We start from the raw sequence: 15,253 nt of genomic DNA, 5'->3' as shown, positions 1-15,253 counted from the left end.
CTGAAAGAAGGAAAATTCATGAATAGTATGGGCAGGATCCAGGCAAATTTTAGAACGTTGGCTAGTTTACTTGAGAGAGGAGGGAATGAGAGGCAGGACACTTAATTCCTCGTTAAGGAGGAATACAACAGCTGGGCAGTCTGATGGCTCAACCCCATCTGCAGTCTAACTGCGTGACTAACTTACATCCATCCAGAGATGACAGCAGAAGTTCACAGAGACTTTTTGGGGTTTTTTTGGTTGTTGTTATTGTTGTTTGTTTGTTTTTTGCAGTGGGTCATAGCTGCTATATGGGAGATATGCCCTTTCAGGAAAATTTCCCTGAGACAGACAAGCTCCCGTGAGAAACCCCAGATGGGGCGTTGACTAGATTTTGGACTCTTATCACCCTGATTGGATTAATAATGCTAGTGAATTGATGGAGTTCACTCACTAGAGAATGAGAAACCCACCCAGAAACATTTAGATAAATTATTGCAGTCAGCCTTGACACCAGAGAAAACTCCCCTAGCTTTTATGTTGAAAGTGAGTAAGAACTTAAGATACACTATTTTGATAATAGGACTGTAAATGATGTAGATTAAGGTAGATTCCTTTTAAAAAGAAGACTGCTATGTGAGTTAAGCCCAAGTCATTCAAGGGGTGCAAACCCCAGGGCCACAGTCTCAAAGCAGTTTGTCTGTGGTTGCTGAATAAGAGGGTCCCCAAAGCTGAAATATTGGTGCCAGCGATGAAGACTTTGCTGCCCCATGTAGGCCTTTGATGGACCAATAACATGGGGATTTTGTTTGATTGAGCCATGAGCAGCCACCTTGTCACTGGAGACCTAAAGTGAATGTGCTTTACTTAATTGCACAGTTCCACTCTCACCCTGCACGTTCTCTGTTCCCTCTCTCCTTCTCTAACTTGATTCAGCTACCTTAAAAAGAAAGAGAATCAGGGGGAAAGGCTAAAGTTCCCTTGTTCAGAAAGGGAACTGAAGTCCATACATACCCATCCTAGTAATCTGGGGAGCTTTGGAGAGGGTAAGGACTCAAATTTTTGCAGCTCTACTTGGTACAGGCAGAAATTCACTATCCTATATGATCCCATGAGGGAAAAGGGACACCCAAATTCAACTGATAGAGTTTGGACAAGGTTTACAATGGGGAAAGGTGATCTATAGGTGGGACCCTTTGAGTTAATTCAATGTACTATTCCATGACTTCCCTTGCTGAATGTATAAATGATAATCAGTGTTTCACATAATGGTACTGTGAATGTTCATAAAGTCTAGGGGGATTTTTCTAGGAGGAAAAGGGAGACTAGGCAGAAGTGCTAGTGAGACACGTAAAAATATTACCTAACCTATCTTTCTTTGTCATCTCTGCAACAAAAAGCAAAGCTTCTGGCTAAATGTAACTCTAAATTCACAGAGGTTCCCCTAAGTATCTGAGCCTGGTTCATTGAACAATTCAGCTGAGCAGAAAACTGGTGGTGGTCACTTGGATGCTGTGACTCTTTAAGCTCAGTGCCAGCTGTACAGAACCAAAACTACCAGTGGTTGCCCCTTTCAGTGGGGCAGAGCTTAAGACAGTTCTCATAGCTCTAGGTATTACTGCCCTTGATAAACCTAATTATGGGGTTTTAATGATTCTTGGCCCATCAGTGGTACCTTTTCCGATGATGGTGTTGCTGTACCAGTCCAGTCAGTCAACTATGGCCACTATTGGATGTCATATCTTCAGCCTTCCAGTCCATCCATCTTATCACAACAGCCAGTGAACAAGAGGTTGATATTCAAGGATTTTGATGATCTTCCACGCACTCTACAATTCACAATCATTTAATATTGTGGAGTGTTGGAACAGTCTCATAAAACATTAACTTCAGAAGCTTTCTGACTCTAACTCCCTCACCTTATCTGGTCCGTACAGTTCAGGAAGACAGTTTGGTCACCAAATACGGCTTTCTACAAAAATGAATCATCTTCCCTGGATAATGATCATAATGATCAAAATAAGGGGAGGTATATAGATCTGTTTTGAAAATTCTAGATTATGGGTTATTACTGGCATAATTAATTTTTCTTGTCCCTGAAATTAAAGCAAGAGATGGTAAGAGAAACTAGCAGTAGGAATGGCAATGATGGGATGACTTCAAGAGATGGATCAGAGGGAAAATTAGCAGGATATGGTACATCATTGGATGCCGCTATGTCAAGCAGGGATGAAAGGGAATTGTGAGGAAAAGAGGGTGTTAAAAATGATACCTGGATCAATTGTGATATCTTAATTGAGAGATGGACTCTGGGAGAGGGAACCAGTCTGGGTTAGGTTACCAGGGAATAATAATCTTCTTTAAGAACAAGTTGAACAAGCAGGTGAATATGTCCTATAGTTTCAGAGCTGTAGAGTGAGTTATGTGCTGGGAGTGTAGATTTGGGAGCTGCTGATATAAAGAAAAGATTTTAAATTATGGTACAGAATGAGATTTCCCAGAGAGTGCATAGGCAATATGACAAAAATTCCAAAGATGGAAATGTACAAAGCAACATTTTTTGTGGTCAGTTTAAGAAGTTTAGACAATGAAAGTAGGGATACTGAATTTAGAAAGAAATTCTAGACTTTTAGAAAGTTGCTCTTAGAATGAGTGTATTTTATTCTGAAGAAGAGGGACGCTAATCCATAGAGAAATGCAACTTCTTTTATCAACACACGTTGTATTAAATCATTGTTTCCATGGACATTTTGAAAAATCCAATGGTACTTAGATATTTAGAGTGAAAAAATGTAGTGGGGAGTATAGATTATAAATTTCTTAATTCTTATAATACAACACATTTATTTTATAATAAAAAATGCTAAAAACAAAACTCTGTATAATCTTTTTGGCAAGAAAAAATGTTTAGAAGACAGTGATTCTCAAGATAAGTGACTGAAGGGAGATGTGATATATTTATCTTCCTAAAAAAAGATGGCATAGATTTTTAAACGTCTTGAAACCTGTCTGACAGGAGGGGAAATCCACTGACCATGCTCATCAAACCACAGATGACTGCTCTTTTCTCAGCCACTCTGGTCCTCCCGACCAGATGGGAAGAGAGAGCTAAGAATGCAGATGTGTACAACTCATCCCTGTCTCAGGTGTATCAGGATCTATTTTAATTCCTCTTTAAAAATACCAGTTCTTTTTTAAAAACAAATTATAAGGGCCGGTAATAAAGAGTATTTTAGACAAGTGCCAACTATGGTGATGGTTACATTTGCCAATTCTTTGCCCTGCAAAAGAAAACTGGAAGAGAGTATTATGTTTGGTATAGGTTTTGAAAGACTGTCTCAATATATGTAAGTGTTTGGAAATGTTATGGAAAGGAGTCCTTGAAAAGGACATATCAACATATCAAAGAATTAATTGTATAATATCTACCCTCTCACATTCTTCTGCTTTTCCATCCTCAGCCCCCTTCCACCACTGCTGGTTTCTTTTAGAATTGAAAATCAGAACAAAGGGATGAGAAGAGACAAACAACAAAGGACCTGACACTTTGTGAAGAATGACAGGTAAAGTGGTTGCCTGTGTTATTTGGAGGAAGGCTCATTACAAGATGGTAATTAAAATTATCCCTCACACTAGTAAGTTAGAAGAAGCAGGGCATAGTATTTCTCCTACATACTTTATAGACGACTAAAGCTTATCCCTCTTGTGCCCTCCTGACAATTTGTACTACGTTCCCAGATTCTCTCCTCATCAATTTTCTTCTTGGTTTTTGAAAAAGAGACGCCTAAGTCATTTTCCAGACCTAGTTCTTTGTGCTTACTATTGCCTTAAAAGGGATGTGCTGTGAGACTGTACGTATTAAGGACATGGGAGGCTCACCGTGTAATCTGTGCATCGCATGAAGGATTTATAAAATAAAAGGCTATTTATAGATTATGATCTAAACTCTCATCACGTTCTTTTCTTTCCCAGAGAATCCCGCTTGGATTCTCTCCTTTCTCCCTTCCTTGCTAATTGAATCTTCTTTTTTTAATGTTTCTTTCCTTTGTCTTTTCTTTGCTTTCTTTGAAGAGAAAGTTAGATTTTTATTCTCGTTTTATCCCTTTTCATCTTGTTTTCCACTCAGTAGATGGTCTGTTGTTTTGTACCTTGCTGCTAAGTTGGTAAATTCTCCACATCATTTATTTAATGAACTAATTACAATTCTTCTGACTTTAATTTGGTCAATTACAACTTACGTTTGGTTACCTCGAGTTCCTAGACTGACACAAATTGTGTCACTGCTAGCAGCTACATGTGCCATTGAAAATAAAAATTTGGTGTCGTTCCAATCAGTCAGCTCTCCCTTCTCCTTTTTAATTATTTATTTTATTTTTAAGGCTCAAACTTCTGTCATTATGAAAAGGGTTGTTCATTATTCCAAAATCTGCTAAGAACAGGATTGCTACTCAAGCAGAAGAGAATCTGTTTTAAGTAGTGAGACATTTGGGTTGATTGTGGAAGAAAAAGGTGCCTCATACTTTCCCTTCACTGGTAGAAATGCTTTATTTCAGAATTCTCAGACCTGGTCCTTTATTCACATTATTCTCAAAATAGAACATAGTGACATTTATAAAAGGACAGATGAATTCTACTTTGTTTCTTTATACTTAAATGCTTTAAAATTTAAACACTTCATGAAAAAAAGATTAAAAGAGTGTATCTATTAACACTACTATACTTAAATTAGTGGATTCAAGTCTGTAGAATGTTAAAACAATGAGATTAAGTGTTGAAAGAGTCATTCTAAATATTTATTTAGCCCCATCTACTTATATCACTGTAATTGGTGTTTCTCTGAGATACAAAGAAAGCAGAATTCAATTTGATTCAACAAATATTTATTAAATTACTATTTTGGCCAAGACACTGTGCTAAGTGCTGCATGGAATACAAATATAGGAAATGTAGTCTAGTAAAGACTAGAGTTCAATTCTGTTTATTTCAGACAAGATTTATTGAGCAGCTAGATACTGTGCTAAGTATTAAAAAAAACACAACATATTTTCTGTAGGTAAAGGAATTTGCAGTCTGGTCAGTTGGAGTTGATAAATTCTTAAAATTACAAAATTGTGTGTGTAGGTGGTGTGTGTGTGTGTTTGTGTGTGTGTGTATGTGTACGTTTATGGTTTTTCTGAGAAGAGGGACACTATCTTCTAGATTCTTGAAAAGTTCAGTGACCCCTCAAATGTTAAAATTCACATATGCAATACAGGGAAGAGTCTCAGAACTGTAAAAGCAGACCAAACAAAGGACTCTTTCTGCCCTGGATCCTTCAATTACCTATTGCCTACATGGGGCTTGGGACAGGGCTGTGTGCTGAGATGACCATTTAACAAAGTACTTTATAAGGCAAAGGAAGACAAGCTTCCAAATCAGAAGAAAATTTTAAAAGCTAGTACTAAACAGTGAGTATTAATTGTTGCAAGAAAGAAAGGAATAGTCAGTAAATTTTGGAAAAGGGGAAACCGGCTTTTGGATCCCTGAAGGAATACAACTCTGAATGGAGCATTGAAGGTCGTGTAGGACTTGGGTAATTGGAAACAGAAGACAGTGCATGCCTGGAACGGGCTTTAGAGGGGGGAGTGAGCAGGAGATGGACAGGGGTGCTTTCCCTGATGCTTCCAGATACATCCGGAACTGGTGGGGTCCTGGACCCAAACTCTGCGGAGTCTAGTTGTCCTTCAGTCCAGCTCTAAAAGTTGTCGCACCTGTTACGCCACTGCTGGTTAGGCCAGAAAGCAGAGATTTTGTGTGCATACATTTATTAACATAAACACATACACTTACACACCTGTTAGCATCACATATATATGTATGTGCAAGTATGTGTATGTGTGTGTGTGTATATCTATATATATGAACTGTGATCGAAAGAGCTGTGTGAGCGATAATAACATATGTATCGCTCACACAGCTCTTTCGATCACAGTTCATTAATTAATGTATTTATGAAGAGCCTGCCTTTTGTGAAGTGTTGTCTAAAAGCTAAAGATGACAAATAGTTCCCATCATCAAGGAGCAAATGTCCATCAGGTGAGGGAGAAGTGAAGTATAGCAAAGAGAACAGCATAAATAAAGGCAGGAAGGTGGGTAACCTCATGCCCCTTCCTAGATATGGTATTTCATGTGAACTGTTGCCAAAAGAGGAGGCCATCGAGGAATGAATCTGATGAAGAAAGACCTCATGGAAAACAACGCATATCATGTTCAGAAGCTTAGGTTTTAGGTAACAGAGAAGCTTTAAAAGGTTTTCATCAGAAGAACAATGTAATTATATTTAAATTTTAGACAGTCTCTCTGGCAGCAATGTGGACAATAAAACTAAAGATCAAGAAATATTTGCACTGTGTTACAGGAGACTAAGAGTTAGAAGACATCCAGTAGACAGAGAAATATTAAGGACCATAAGTAAGATTTGGTCCCATATAGATGTGGGAAATTAAAGAAACGAGGAATCTAGGATAACTACTAGGTTTAAGATTCGGGTGACAAAGTAGATGATGGTTCTTCTCAACAAGGCAGGGAACACAAAGGAGGAGAAAGTAGAAGCCAAATTAGGTCAAATTCCTTAGGACAGATTGAGACTGAGGAATCTGAGGAAGTGAAGACGTAATCATCCACTATAGAAAATGTATCTTGAAGAACTCTAGATCAGGGCTCAGCAAACTAGGGCCTGCAGACCCGTTCTGGCCCAGTAGGCTTTTGTACATGCTGTGAGCTGAAAGTAGTTCTGCCTAATTTAAACAGTTGAAGAAAATCAAAATGAGAATTATAAGTTGTATTAGTTTTCTAGGACTGTCATAACAAAGTACCACAGGCTGGGTGTCTTAAACAACAGAAACTTACTTTCTCACCGTTCTGGAGACTGGACGTCTGAACTGTCCACAAGCTGTTGGCAAGGCTTTTTCTCCTGAGGCCTCTCTCCTGGCCTTGTAGATGGCTGTCTTCTCCCCGTGTTGTTACGTGGTCTTCCTTCTGTATCATTCTGTCCAAATTGCCTCTTCTTATAAGGGCACCAGTCATAATGGCCTCATTTTAATTATCTCTTTGAAGATTCTCTTTCCAAATAAAGCCAGATTTTGAGGTACTAAGAGTTAGGACTTCCACATACGAATTTGGGGATAGGGGACACAATTCAGTCCAGAACTGTCATCACATGTGAAATCTGCATGAAATTCAAACTCTAATGTTTTATTGAAACATGGCCGTGCTCCTTGCTCATGTTGCCGATGGCTGCTTTTGTGCTACAACAGCAGGGTTGAGTTGTTGTGCCAGAGACCGAATGGCCTGCAAAGCCTAAATTGTCTACTATCGGCCCTTTACAGAAAGTTTGCTGTCCTCTAATATAGATAAAACATGAGTTGGCAGTTGCCAGTTTATGGCTGGTAATATGAGCGATGCAATTACTAAGGGAGAGTGCGTTGTGCGAAAGGAAAGAGGGTGAGGTGTGCACCCTTAGGACACAAACAGGTCAGAGAAGGAAGAGGAGAAGAGGCTGCCAGGGTAATGGAGACAGAATGAGAAGAGCTGTCAGAGGAAATGAGGTGTTGAATTGTGTACACTGTTTCTGAAAAGAGGGAGTGATAGACAGTGACGAGAAGGGTTCCGATGTCATGAAAGCCAGTATTGCACATAGAAGGAGCTGGTAAATTAAAGCAAACATCATAAAGAGGTGAGGATAATAAGTGTTAAAAATGGCTTTTAGATTTATTAATGATCTATTTGCTTTGAAAATTTCATGTAAGATATAATTTAATATATTAAATATTTGATAATTAAATTAATTATACCTAAACTTAATTAATATATACCAAATTTTATAAATATTTAATATATAAATATTTAATTTAATATTTATTAAAGACAATTTTGCTTTCTTGGGGCTTGCAAAATGTTCCTCAAGAAATCAAGTTTCTGTACTATAACTACATTCTGAAAACACATCTTGTGAAATTGCCTCTAGGATAATATTTTAACCAGTGAGTAAAGTGAGGTAAAAAGGACAATTTCAAATACATTCTAAAACCAGTTGTTGTGTGCACATTTTAAAAAAGTGAAATTTGCAAATATTTCTGCCTATTTGTCAAACGTACCAGAAAAATACCAAATTTCCGTTTCTTTATGCTAAGACAATCATTGTACTTTGAAATTTATTGCTTTAATGTTAGTCTCAAATCCTTAACTATTCCTCCTTAAAGCAAACCACTTTCATATAAAGAGTAGATCTTATTAAACTTCTGTATTTTATACTACTTCATATTTTGTGCCTTGGATGAAGCTGTTCAAAAGGAATGTCACCAAGGACTTTATCCTTGATAAAAAAAAAAGGTTATTTGAATAGAAAAGTGAGCTGTAATCATGAACCAGTGGTTTCAAAATTATGATTAGATCAAAACAGATGCACTGTTTCTATGGGTTAATTAGTAAGACTAGTGCAGAGGACCTATGTGTGCTTATAAGCATTAGTTGCTATCAATAAGAAATTAGCTCAAACATATAGATTCAGAGTGCAGGATCATGAGCATATGGCAAAAGTACTAACGAAGGAACTGTCACTAAAATTCAGTACCCTAAAGACAAATACATAATTAACACAGAGAATGACTTGTTTTTTGAGTGTTATTCTGTTGCTATTAAATTCCCTTATGCCTCTTACGTTTACTCTTGAACATTATTTTCCTTATTATTATTATTATCATCTTTATTATTTGGTAATTATGTTTAAATCTGCATTTTTCCCAAAAGATTTTTTACCCTTGCTACATCTCCTGGAACATTATTTATATGTTTTCTATGCAAAGTTATTGATTCTCTAGCATTTGGCTTCTTAGGGAAGAAAAAAATATTAAAAGGGAAGGATGAAAAATATTTATGAGTACACATCCATCTGAAATAAGTACTTTGATGCACATTCTAATATTTATATTGGCCTAGGTTTATAATTACATTATCATTTCAGGAGCAATAGAACAGAGTGGTCTGCACATGAGAAAAGTATTTCCATTTGAAAGACCTGTGCTCTATTTAGAAATGGCTCCTGCATAACAAAGTACTGGAAATAGATTTTTAAATTAGATTATTTTAATAAATAAATGCAAATGATAATGTGCTTGGTGTTTGTAGCTAACGTAAGAGCTTGATTATAATTGCCAAGATGAATACTTCTTCAGCCACATTCTTGTACTTAATGACTATCATCTTCATAGGAAAACATTTGATATCAAAGCAGAAGTCCTTTATTTCTTTAATACTTTCATATCAAGATAAATTTCCTATTTAATGTCTTAATGGTACCTGTACCTTGAAGAACAGCTTTAGCATCAATTCTTTAAAACGTGTTCTCAAAGAAGGCTAGTTCCTAGAAAATATGATCAGACAATATTGTGAAACGGATGCTACATTAACATAACTTTTAGTTGCATTTCACTTTCTGGGAAAAAAACAAAACAAAACAAAAACAACACTTCTGGCTGCAGAGGGATCATGACAAAAGAAGAAGAATGTGTGGTGAAAATAGTCTTAATACTGTCCCCCACTCACTTATTTAGATGTTTGATTACCAAAATCCTATGCTTTATAGTCTTTAGAATGTGAATATGAATGCTAAATCCAGTGTACAATAAAATCCCCAAAAGGAGAGCAAACATTTTGTGAGGACATAGTGACTCTTCATATGATCAAAGTTTATCGCCGGGTTCTTAGCTCACAAAGTGCTTATGGGGACGTCAAGGCTGAACTCAAACCTCACTGTGGAATCTGCTAGTAATGATCATGTTATATTCCTAATATAATAATTAAAGTAGGGAATTTAAGCCTAAATTTTGTTCAGTCAAAGTGCCAATGGCAGAACAGCTGCATAGTCTTCAGCCTACTTTTCCAGTTAATCAATAGTTAAGTCCAGAAACCCTGGAATATGAGTCATTTTACTTTTTAGCAGGTATCTCTACCATTTGCCAAAGTTTTTCAGAAATAAAATTTATCAGTTTCTACACGTATCACTCAGTCACGAACAATCTAGAAACTGACCACATTTTTTGAGTTGCTATTTTTGGTTTATTTGTTTGCATGCTTGTTCCCCCAACTATGCCCTACCCCTCAACACTCTACACACACGTACAACACTTAGACTGCCAGGTCACCAAGCAGAAGAAAATCCCCAGTCCCAGAACCTTGTTTCCTAAGTTAGGCAATATTTTCAACTTTCCTAAAGATGTTTTCTTTCATCACTTTTTGATGAAAATACCATATGTCCCCGTGGCTTGCATAATAGAAAATGTAATCATATACATCTGGGCAAAGTGAAGGATGCCAAGGCTGACCCAGGAGCCAAATTATGTTACTTTAATCTTCCACACTTACTTCAGGAAAAAATATTAAAACTTAAAATAATAGGGTCTAGAAGCACTAAAATGGCTCAGTTTCATAGAATTTGGAATTGTAGTTTTAAAACCCTTTACTATTTTTTTTAAAGCTACCAATTAAGCTGCTAAAGTTTGGAGGGTTTTTCCCTCAGTATCAAACTCCTCATAATTCAATTTCCATTTGAGCAGTCAAGAAATATATACAATTATGAGCCCAAAAGTCAGAGGTTGACTTGCAATTGGGCTGCCTCTCTTGTGGGCATTCCCACAGGTGAGCAGTAGCAAGGATTTCTATTTTTAAAGATAGTCTTTGATTGCTCCAAGCAATTCTGAAGTGTCCAGCTGGTATACGACAATACCATATTGTAACTTTCATTTCTCAAAAATATTATTTATATTGTCACTAAAATGGTATAAATTGATAGCTTTATGCTGTTTCACACTTTGACCAAAATATTTCTGGAGGAGAACAAATGCGAATTTCAAGAGAAGAAATCAAGACCTAAACCAAGCCCAAACTCAAATACACTTTGTTTTTTAGTTTCGTTTTGTTTTGCTATGTCCCAAGTGTCAAGACTGTGCTATATATAGTGAATTGAAAGAAATATTTAAGATGTGGTCCTTGACCTCAAATAGCTGACAATCTTGTGAGGTAAGAAACTATATTTGCCTCCTGTAATGCATGATGGAGAAGAGGTTTAGACGGTGTTCTGTGTCAACACTGAGCAAAGCCAACTAGTCTTTCCTGGATATATAGAAAGCTTTCGTTAAGATACCTGCTTCCATATATAAAAGACTCCAATTTTAACTTTAAAAATGTTTCACAAAGCAGCCATTCATGCCACTAGAAGTCTGGAAAAAATTTGGCAACACGAAACAAAATAAAAAATCTGAATATATACACATTCAAATTCATTTCTTTGAAAAAATTAGTCAACAAATTTTTACACAGAAACTATATGAATTCACCATTTTTTCCTTTCTTCTTTCCATTTCCCATCTACTTTCTCTTTTAGGTTGCCCCAACACTGTCCAGGGTCCTGTTCCCTCAATTCCTTTGCACTTGGTCTCAATCTCCTAAACAACAACAACAACAAAAAGGCAGAATTGTCCAGGGAGGAAATAGACAATACTGGCATTTGGGGTAGAGGGGCTACCTGAAAAGGTGGCTTTGGAGCAGACAGGAAGGCCCTGCAGGCCACATGTGGAGGTGTGAATTTTATTTACTCTGTAGGTGTTCCATTGAACACTTTAAGCAGGACATTGGCAAGATCAGATCTGTATTTCAGAAATATGATTGCAAAGCACAGGGGTAAAAGAATAATTTCATTAACACGAAAGAGAAATAATAAGGGTCAGGAGGGATATTATAGAAGAAATTTTGGCCTAAGAGTCTGTATTAGTTTGCTAGGGCTGCTGTAACAGAGGAATACAAACTGAGTGGCTTAAACAGCAGAAACTTATTATCTCAAAGTTCTGGAGGCTAGCGGTCTGGAATCAAGTTGTTGGCAGGGTCTGTTTCTTCTGAGGGCTCTGAAGATATGATTGAGGCCTCTGTCCTGGACTTGCAGATGATGGATTTTGTTTTTACATAGTGTTTTCCCTGAATGATTGTCTGTATTCAAATTTCTGCTTCTTACAGATTCAGCAGTCATACAAATTAGGGCCCACCCTAACAACCTCATTTTAAACTTGACTACCTCTGAATATATCCAATAAGGTTATATTCTGAGGTCCTGGGGCTTAGGACTTTAACATGTGTATTTTTGAGGGGACACAATCCAATCCAATCCACAACAATGGCAAATAAATGGGGATTAAATAATTTGAAATCACACAGTTAGTCAGGATTAAAGTCTAGATCTATTAACTCCTAGTCTAGGGCTCTGTCTAGGATACTAGAAAGCACTCTGTTGTCAGCCAGCATTGTGGTTTCAATGAGGTAGCATCTAAATTGCTGATATTGCCCATAAGGAATCAGTTATTAGCAAAAAGGTTGACTAATGTCTTGAGAAATTTTTAAATTAGAGTACTGTTTTTAGAAACCGTATTGATTTTTTAATAGAATTTAGAAAGTGGAGTTACTCTTTTTAAAGCAAACATCAGGAAGTAATTCAAAGTACAGCACCCGAGCCCTCACTCATGTAGTCTTACTCAACATCATCCAGTGATACTTTCAAATAAATCCCAGGAGCACAGTTTGTGAAAAATTAAATGGGATAGTGTATTTTTATTGGTTAAAACTCCACTTCTCAATGTACATTTTTTTTGCTTTCATAATAATGTCATAATGCTTATGTCATAGTATCCAAACCAAGACAAGGACTAAGCAGTAGTCATATGGAGCCTAACCTTGGGAACCAGTCTCACATTCGCTTTCCCTGATGCCGTAAGTCAGCTCACATGATGATTAATATCGGGTTCATATGCGCAGTGCTCAAGTGCTATAAACCATCCAACAGATAGTTAACCACCACAGATAATTCAAATGATTCATTATGCTAAATCACTGTAACCATCGAATGGAGATTTGCTTAACACTACTAAAAAGACTTCATTACCTGAAGAGGTAGAACAGTTTTATTAGTTGTCAAAATTGTTGTGTCAGAGCCATTTATTTATTTTTTGGTGAGAAAAAGTGTATAGTATTCCTTAATAAGTATGAGGTTACACAAAGATGGCCCCCAAGGAACTTGGAAATGAGTAAAATGAACTTGTCCAATGGAGAAGTAAATTATAAAAGCAACAAGTAATGGATCAGAGAAGACATAAGCAATCACTGGAAAGAGACAGGATGGCCGTAGGCCATACATTTGGGTTTGATTCTAATCCAATTATACACACATGCATGCACACACACACACTTGCACACACATTCAAAAGGGCTATGTCTATCAGACAAGCAATTGGTCAGCATAAAAATGAAAACAGTCATAGAAGCAACTGTTGACAGTGCCCATTCAAACACTCTGTTAGGTAGAGAAAGACTTGGCCCTCAGCCATGAGGTATTTCCAATCCATATGGCATGTCTGTCCCTCCAGTGGAGTTGGATGGAGCTGATGATAACTGGTGGGCTTTACTGATTTCTAGCGCTATTGGCAAGCCATTTTATGTTGCGGGAGAGGTGTGTTAAGCCACCTTAGAATGAGGCAATTCCATAATTATATTGTTTAACTCCTTTTATTCAGGTTCTACTCTTAAATAGCACCTGTCTGATTATGATTTAGTTTCTCTATGCTGCTTGTCTATAGAGACAGAGTATGCTAGTCAAGCCGATAGAGTACTCTAGTTCTATCTGATTGCTCTTGTTCTAATTGCAAATTAATTCATTGACATTCTGGTATCTGTCCCTCAGTTATTGTGCGTGCCATTTATCCTAAGGAGTTTTCTTAAGGCTATCTTCAGGGTAGTGTTATGGCCTTCAAAGAGAATGGACAGCTTAATCTGTACTTTATCTGATTCTGTCTGGCTCCAGGAGGCCTTCCTTTAGATAACATTATTATTTTCTTATTTATTTCCACATTAAACAGTAAGAAAATATTCTCCCCAGTATGTTTCTATGAAATTTTTCTCTTCCTCTATTCTTAAACATGTCAAGTTGGCCTAGAGTCAACTGTATGCATCCTCTAATTTGGGCGGATTGGGGTTTGGCGTGGGGTAATTAGGTTTATTTGTTTATTTATTTTTAGAGGAGGTACCTCTGATTAAACCCAGGACCTCGTGCATGCTAAGCATATGCCCTACCACTTGAGCTATACCCTCCCCAACTGTATACATCCTTTAAGTCAAAAATTATTCTCTAAAACACACATACACACAAACTGTTACTTTTAAGAGCTTAAAGATTTCACTCAATTAACACTGAGTTTCATTGTAGAACTAATATTGTACCTTATGAGAAATACAATTTTCATTCCATTAGTTCCTATTCTTAAAATGCTTCAAATGGATATGTCTTTGAGTGTTAAGTATTTTAGCCTTCTGAAGGCTTGTTATTTATCATTAATGCTTCATCAAGAACTGACTTCTTTATAGCCTAGTTTTAGAATTCCATCAATAAGTACAAAGCTTCACAATAGGTCCTTGAACCTCCATTCTCAATAATAAGTAACATTTATCTCTTTGTTTTATATACATTATATGGAATTAGAGTCCCCTGTAGAGACATTAGATTAGGAATTATAAAACCAATGTGTCGTGCAGTCATTGTCCTGATATTTTCAAACCATCAACAAAGAATGGAAAAAGGGGCAGCTGGGCCCTGACCTACCATGTGGGACCATTTTATGCAGCAGGGTATCTCTCTAAGAGTCACTAACTAAACTGCCTGTGTAAAGCTAGATAAGGGGTAAGCTTAATGTTGAGAAAATCTATAAATAATTATGCAGTTCACCAAGCAAAGTAACACTGCACCCTGCGGGGTCTGAATCAGATGACTCAGTATGTGAAGAAAAATATTTGTATTTAACTGGAATTTAATTTAGTTTCACATCCTCACTATAGGTTAATCTTCCCTAAAAGTAGGTCACTAAATTGGTGGTGTTTTGAAGTGTTAATTTCTTTTGCCATGTCTGTCAGACCTGTAGACCAACTTTTGTAGTTTATAATGTAAATCCACACTGATCCAGACTAATTTGAGGGGTTAATTCCAAGGTGATCAATGAAATAGCTAAAATGAAGACTACTGCCTAACTGTTAACAAGAGGACTTCAAGTGAAGGTCCTTCAAAATCTAATTTAATGAGAAGGGATTCGTTTGTAATTAACTCCATCATTTTTAAATAGGTACTAATAAGTGTCTCTAAGTAAATATTTTCTTAAATTAAATATACATGTCTCACTTTTTAATTTATTTCTTTAAAAAGTTCCTT

General features: G+C 36.7%; 1 long non-coding RNA gene across 2 annotated transcripts in view; it reads left to right on the top strand.

Moving 5' to 3' along the window:
• Positions 1-15,253, top strand: part of LOC116278760 (uncharacterized) — a 565,251-nt gene that overhangs the window by 537,839 nt on the left and 12,159 nt on the right. For both annotated transcript variants that reach the window (XR_004188091.2, XR_012074328.1), the window contains exon 10: positions 3,441-3,542. This is a non-coding gene — a long non-coding RNA (uncharacterized lncRNA). The remainder of the gene's footprint in view (positions 1-3,440; positions 3,543-15,253) is intronic.

Source organism: Vicugna pacos, chromosome 7 (assembly GCF_048564905.1).
Source record: "Vicugna pacos chromosome 7, VicPac4, whole genome shotgun sequence".
Lineage (NCBI taxonomy): Eukaryota > Metazoa > Chordata > Mammalia > Artiodactyla > Camelidae > Vicugna > Vicugna pacos.
The sequence above is the reverse complement of the archived record's forward strand: the minus strand, read 5'-3'. Positions and strand labels throughout refer to the sequence as shown.